The sequence below is a fragment of the Spinacia oleracea genome, chromosome 3 (genome assembly GCF_020520425.1).
Source record: "Spinacia oleracea cultivar Varoflay chromosome 3, BTI_SOV_V1, whole genome shotgun sequence".
NCBI lineage: Eukaryota > Viridiplantae > Streptophyta > Magnoliopsida > Caryophyllales > Amaranthaceae > Spinacia > Spinacia oleracea.
In genome coordinates this window covers 40,310,498-40,318,015 of record NC_079489.1, presented here as the reverse complement: position 1 = coordinate 40,318,015, position 7,518 = coordinate 40,310,498, and the positions used below count along the sequence as shown (strand labels likewise).

The window sequence follows — 7,518 nt, the reverse complement described above, 5'->3', positions numbered from 1 at the left end:
GTTTCTTAGGTGTAATCTACTCCACCCATCTGTTACCACTCATAACCCAGCAGTAACAAATACCTCTCCAATTTTCTAAAAATCGTACTAGAACTTTCATCTCTCTCTCCCTCTATGTCTCTCTCCTCTTCAATCTTTCCCAGTCTCTCAGTCAAATTGGACATAATTTCTTCAGTATATTTGTTCTCATTATCTGATTTAAGTTATTCGAGAATTCCAATAACATCTTCTGAAATTTTGGTTTTAAGATTCTTGAATCTGAATCTGGGCAAAAGAAATTGGAATTTGCAAAACTGGTAGAGTTTTCCAATCTGATAACCCCATGCTTTCAAATTCTTTAATTATTTATGATTTCCAATTTTTTGTCTTCCATTATTTTGTGTTAAGATTTGGCTTTGAATGCTTGTGATTATCTTGCTGATAAGACAGGGAGTAGGTTCTTCTAGTTTTGGTGAAGAAGGGAACAGGTAGGTGATGTTGGGGAGGAGATTTTATGTTTATTTTGTTTTTTCCAAATATACTGTGATTCCATTCCTTTATAAAACCAAACAACTTTTAACGGTAACGCTTATTGTTACCTTTCCTCTCTCATAACTGACTCCATTCCGTTTTCTTTCCTGTGGTCGTACCAAACACGCCCTTAAAGTATGATAAGTCCCTTCTTAAATCAAAAATATTCACTCTAACATAACAATGCAAAGCACGCGTTTTCCCCCTAAAAAGGGCGGGTGCGGGCTATTTGACCCCTCCAAGATTGAACATAAGGTTGTATTCCATTTATAATTCTCCTTAATTCTAGCAACATTATCATTTGTCAGTAATACCCTTTACAATTATCTGGTTAGGGGTGTTAATGAGCCGAGCCGAGACCGAGCCCTTATAGGCTCGGCTCGAGCTCGAAACTCATGAGCACATGCTCGGCTAGATCTTGAAGCTCGTCGAGCCAGGAAAATTGGGCTCGAGCTCGAATTTTTTTAATCGAGCTCGATACGCCTAAAACTTTGAGCTCAAAACTTTAAACCGAGCATGGTTTGGCTCGAGGCTCATTAGTCTCGATGAAAGTCTCAACATCAATATTTACATTACACAACCGGTTTTCCTGCCTTTACATAGATTAAAACAAATAATATCTTACCTAAAGTAACTAAAAATATAAATTACCAGACATATTTAAACATGCAAAAAAAAATAAGAGAGAAAATGAATTATCTACATCCTCTAGAACTACAAATGCAAATAAAGATGGGAGGTTGTCGGTCGACGGACCCCGTAGACTTAAGATTCTCCGGTCTTCGGTCGTCGAAGGTGGAAGAGGATCATTGCAGAAGTGCAGAGCAGACAAGAACTTCGCGTGCCGACGGCTAGGATTATTACATTTTTTTTAAGGTGAAGAGTACATTACATTTTTTAAGGTTATATGTTTGGTATTTTGGTTAAATAAACTCTTTTTTTTTTATTTAAGTCCTAAGGCCCAAATACGTAATATAGTTTCTACGGAATATCTAGTAGCTTTTTAAATGTATGTAATTTTTTTGTAGAAAATTATTTATATTAAAAATATTTTATAAATATGAATATTTAAAAAAACTCGAGCTTGCTAACTAGATTTTGAGCAGTGCCAAGGGTAGCTCGGGCTTGGCTCGTTAAGATTTCGAGCCGAACACGAGTTCGAGTCGAGTTCGCTCGAGCCGAGCTTTGACAGAACTTTGACGAGCCGATCATCAAATAGTTCACGAGCAGGCTCGGCTCATTAACACCGCTAGTCCTGGTTATTCTCAATGTGCTTGTTTTATTCATTTTAGAGCTCTAAATGAATAAATAAGTAAGTAACAGAGTTCATTTCCCTATAAAAAAATAAGTAAAAGTGGAATGAAATTGACTATGAACATCCTGGATTTAAGAAGCAACTTATAAAAATGTAAAATTTAATTATATTCCCTCCGTATTTAATTAAAAGATACACTTTCAATAATTGGTTGTATTTATTTAAAAGATACACTTTCTATTTTTAGCTTGTCATTGTTCCCACTTTCAATTTTATTAATCGATATTTCTCTCTCTTGTAGTCCCCACACTTACTCACAATCTCTTTTTAATATAATAAATAATTCACTCATTATAAATTCTTATAATAAGTAATAACCTAATACCAAACTTTCATCTTATTTTAATAAATTCAATCCACCCTCCTAAAACTACATGCAGGTCAAACTATATATTTTAGTTAAATACGGAGGAAGTAACAAGGAGTTAATAAAATTAAATAAGTTTGAAGTAATTACTACTCCATACTTCGTAATCCTAACACTTATAAAAGCAAGGAGTTGATATTACTATTCCCACAATAGTGAAGTTACAAAATTACCCCCATTTTCCTTCCTTCTTTTTTTTGTCTTTTACCTTACAGACAGTGTATTTACCTAATTACCCTCTCCTGTTATACGCTGCTGCGTGTCCCTTTCACCCTACAACCAAGATCTCCTCCCTAATCCTCCTTAACCTGCTGCTTTCCCCCGTTGTTACTTTCTCCTACTCAAAGTGAGAATGATGAGTTTCTTCTCATCTCATCAATGTTATATGCCAATATCTCTTGGTTTCTATCATTGTTTTCTTCAGGTTAGGGTTAGATTTAAGGATCGTATTTTCATCGTTGTCGACTTCAACGATTAAGACTATGCTAACATCTTTCCTCTCTTGAATAATTTGGTAATCTCCGCCTCTACACTCAATTGCAGATTAATCTAGGGTTTTCTTCGTTTAAATGCCGACTCACTTGGTGTATCATTTTCTTAAAATTCGATTAATTTAGAGTTTTTACTTCTCCCAAATTCATTTAGTTATGTATATATATCTTGAAATTCGGTTCATTTGGGTTAATGTTATTGTTCATTGATCAATTTTGGTTGGCGGTTGTGTGTTTTGATGTCGTATTTTGGTTCTTTCAGTTGCTAAACTGAATATTATTGCTATATTTGTTTAAATTCGAATAATTCAGGGTTTTCTTCTCTCCCAACTCATTTTTTAATGTATATATTTCTTGAAATTTAATTCATTAAGGTTAATGTCATTGTCCATTGATCAATTTTGGTTGGGGTTGTGCGTTGATGTCGTGTTTTCGTTCTCTCAGTTGCTAAACCGAGTATAATTGCTATAAATTGGAGAGTTTTTCATTCATATAATTTTCATTCATATACTTTGAATGTTTATTTTCTTCCCACAATTGGTTTGATAACTTGTCTCAACTAAGCTTGGTTGAACGAGTTGTGATGGAGGCTAAACTTGTATGCTTAGATCGAACCAGTTTGGTATTCAACTTTTTCGGAGCTCGTACCTTTCCCACATTCCTGCTTGTTGAAAACTAATTTCCGGCCTTTGAGTTTTTCATCAGGTACTTTTACTCACATTTTTTAACTCTATTAATCTCATCTTTAGTCTTTGTGTACCATTTCTTACTTCTTTGGGATGACAAGTTGTTATTTTTAGAGCTGTAATTGTTTTGTGTTGTGATCTTTAATTATAGAAGTATGCTTGCAAACTTTCGGTTCATGTATGTATGATGCGAAAGTTAGTTCCCTTTCCCGCAGCTGTTTAATCTTTGTTGGAATTGTTGCTTTCGCTATGAATCACGAAGAGTATTGTTTTTACTATTGTAACAAAAGTTAATGGTATAAGGGTATGCATGATGTTTTTAAAAGGCTTGCTAATACAAGCTATATTACATGGATACTTGGCCTTCTAACATAGGTATATTCATTTGGAGGCTTGAGACAAAAGATTCTATTATTTCCTAAAATAGCCAAGTCCGACACCCGTACGAAGTGACATATACCCTGTATTTATTTACGATGGTAGGGGAGTCCATGTACAATACTTACTAATAGAGACTTTTAGTTTGTGTTGATCAAAGCCTCAAAAGGTTCTAACACAGTCACATATACCGTTGATCTTCCTGTTATACCTCTCAATCCCCCAAATACTATATTCAAATGTTTGAAAGAGGTTTTCACCCTTCTTTTTATAATAATGGTCTATGGCTAACTTTCCCAAATGACCCTACTTAAATTGAGTGCAGAGATTGTAGAGTGTGGGAATAACACAATTATTATACACGACAATTTAGTACATTGTGTCATATCCCTGAGCCTAATTGTGATGAGCTGAGACAATGCGTGCAGACAACGACTGTTTCTGGATGAAGGACTGGTAAACTAAATAATTTTTTTCCGTTTCATGTACCCAAACATACCATATAGCAGTTAGTGCTGGTGCAAACTGAAACTTTTCCTGATAATGTTCTCCTATTTTCTAATTTTGGTGATTAAATTTGTTTATTTTGGGTGTATTACTTTCGTGAAGTACTCTGTACTGTTATCTTAACTCACCTACTGGTTCGTTTGTGTTCTTGGGGTTTTACTTGAATTACGTGGTTCAATTGTGTGATGTTTTGACGTCATTCTTAGGATCAATGAGCAACGAGGTGAAATGTTTCTTGAAGTCTTACAAATTATCCGAACTTTATGTATCCGAGGTTGATAATCTGAAATGTTATCCCCGCGTTGATTTTCCTTATATTTTTAGTGCGGTGAGCTATTTCTTCCTTTATTGATTTTCCCTTTTCATTCATATGCTTCCTTTTTTTTATGTATTTGATTGTGGGGTAAGTGCTATCAAATCATCATTTTATCTGGGTTCTGCTAAATTTAATGTATTCATGCTATATTTGATTGTGGGTAGTGATTTTCAGTCGTTATGTAGTTATTTTATATGGGTCTCTAATTATGGTGATTTTCCAATCTCGATGGTTAAATTGTGGTTTTGGTATCCTTTGGATGTCGAAACAATACAATAGTGGCCACCAAATGGAAAATTCAATTCCACTTTTCTGGAGTGACAAAGTATGTTGGTTGTAAAGCTAGCATTAATGCATGGTGTTTTGTGCCTCAGTTCATACTCTTTGGATTGGAGACTTGCAGTATTGGATGGACGGGAATTATATTTGCAATTATTTTGCCCATACCGGCGAGGTATATCAAATATAATGTTTATAATTGTTTATTAAATCCTTGTGTTCGCTTCCATGTTACAGCTTAACTTTTAACAAGCTTAACTAATGCTCCTACAGCTTGCAGATTTCCATGTCAATATCGTTCGTAATATACAAACCATGCAGTCAGAGTGTTACAAATTTCTTGAGTTTACTACTCATGTTGCTGCTGAGAGGATTCTGCAGACTCTGAATAATACTTTGATGCCATGTTGAGTAAAACTACAAACTGGATTGGGCTTTCTATGGAACTGGTGAGAAAAGGGGAGAGGATGCTTCTGATTATACAATTTTTGTCAGAGATTTAGCTGCAGATGTTACTGATTACACATTGCAAGAAACTTTTAGAGTTCGCTATCTGTCAGTTAAAGGTGCGAAGGTTGTCAATTTGTCATAGATAGGCAAACTGGTAGCGCTAAGGGTTATGGATTTGTTCGTTTGAGAGATGAATGAAATGATGTGTCCAGGGCGTGCAATGCGTATCGGAGCTGCTGCAAACAAGAAAAGTTTTGGTGGAACAGGTATGTGTTTCCAGTCAGAGTGTTAAACGTGACTTCAAATGACAGTGTTTTATTTTGTCCGTGTGCATGAACTTCTCTGGTTTTTTGAATTTGTACAGTACCTTCATTTTTTTTGTATGTTATTCATAACCTAAAGTTGGTTAGTTGGGAAGCATGGTGGTTGATTTCACTTTATGTTGGATATTTTTATTTGGGTCTCCTACATTCACTTGAAGATGAGCAGAAATTTAGTTCCACTGCTTTCCTTTCAGAATTTGGGAACAATTAATTGCAAACTGAAAATCTTATATAACTCCCATTGTCTCAAAGCAGGGCGCCAAGAGGCTCTATCATTTAGGGCCTGGGAAATGGTTACCTCCTTAGTATGTTGCCTTGTGTAGGTCAGTAATGTCACAGATATTTCATTTCCCGCAGCTTTCAGTGTTAAAATTTATTCTTCCATTCAGTTTCATATATTATAAAAAAATACAACGGTTAGTTTACTTCAATTTCATTTACGATTCAAGATGTCATTAACTTATTCATATTTCTTTCGCTTAATTAAGAATTTTCTTAATGATCTTTTTCCCTCTTTTATCATTTTCATATTCTTATTCTCCAAGTCCTAGCTTGTACTCTTTTTCTTCTTTCATAGTCAGATTTATCTTGTCTGCATTTGCTTCCTTTTTAAAAAAACATCTACATGAGAGTGTGTCCTAATAAAGTTATGAACTTCTTAAAACACTCATTAGTTTAGTTGCTGAGTTTTATTGGTTCCTACATTATTATCATCCTCTGGGGTGTTTAACTAGGTATCAGTTCCAAGCAATACTGGAATTTATTTCTGTTCTCTAGAATTTTCTCAATGTATATATTTTGTCATCCTCTTGGCCTCTTGGGGTGCTTAACTACGTATGTAGTTCCAATCATACTGGACTTAACTACGCATTGCAAAGAACAGGCAAATGCCATCATCAAGGCTTCAATGGTCTAACAATTGCAATGCTCTTCTAGGTATATGTATAGATATACTGTAAGTAATTCGCATGACTTTGTGCGATTTTTCTAACTGAAATGGGGTTGATTTATTGCAATGGTCTAGGCCATCTCCTATGCATTAATGGGGTCAGTAGGTTCTAAATATCTTTTCGCAAGAGAGATCAAGCATATTTTTTACATTGACCTTCATGCACATTGTGAAAAATCGAATTATTTTATTGCTCTTATGTTGATGCATCCAAGTAAACTGACGCGTGTGTAATTATTTTTCTATAGAAAGATAACTGAAATGGATACATCAAGCAAGAGACAAAAGAAGGCAATGGATCAACTAATTTACAACATTGCATGTGGACACCTGTGGTCTTTCGGACGAGGGATATGAGGATACAAATTCTGCCATTGATGTTCAAGTGCTTAATTACCAGAATGTTTTAGAAGTTATTCACGTTTATTGATCTATACGAAACAGATGTTATTGTTGCATCTAGAGTTGATACTTATCAAGATGTATGAGTCCTATACAAATAAGTTGTTTTAACCTTTTAGGTTAGGTCAAGTTTTATCTCTAGGCTCTTGCTTGTTAGCATCGACTAATGGTTATCAACTCTTTGTAAAGGACTGACTAGAATGAAAACACCTATGGTAATTATAGCTGAATTATAATATATTTTTAAAATAATATAATATCTAAAAGAATATGCAGACTTGAATAAAGTATTGTACTCTTCTATATTTTTAGCAAACATCACACTACTATATTGCTGAGCTAAATAAGACTAATTCATGTATTATTTAATTTCAAAATGAAACTAGAAATACATTAACTAATACTTTGGCTAAAGTAATTAAGCTATTAATTTCCCTAATTGGATTTGGCTATCTTTGGGGACCGCGCGCGATAGCGCGCAGGCCAACAACTAGTAAGTACTAAAAAAGTAGGTCTTATATGTAACCATATTATACATAAGACCG

General features: G+C 34.5%; 1 long non-coding RNA gene across 6 annotated transcripts; it reads left to right on the top strand.

Annotated features, from left to right (window-relative positions):
* The first annotated feature begins 2,455 nt into the window (after positions 1-2,455).
* LOC110775441 (uncharacterized) lies at positions 2,456-7,244 on the top strand. Of its 6 annotated transcripts, none has more exons than XR_008930362.1 (5): positions 2,460-2,706; positions 3,292-3,388; positions 4,461-5,024; positions 5,123-5,565; positions 6,820-7,244. It is a non-coding gene; the product is annotated as an uncharacterized lncRNA (long non-coding RNA). The 6 variants fall into 6 exon arrangements; XR_008930363.1 differs by having other exon boundaries at positions 2,465-3,388; positions 4,461-4,582; positions 4,945-5,024; XR_008930360.1 differs by having other exon boundaries at positions 2,456-2,706; positions 3,292-5,024.
* Positions 7,245-7,518: the final 274 nt, after the last annotated feature.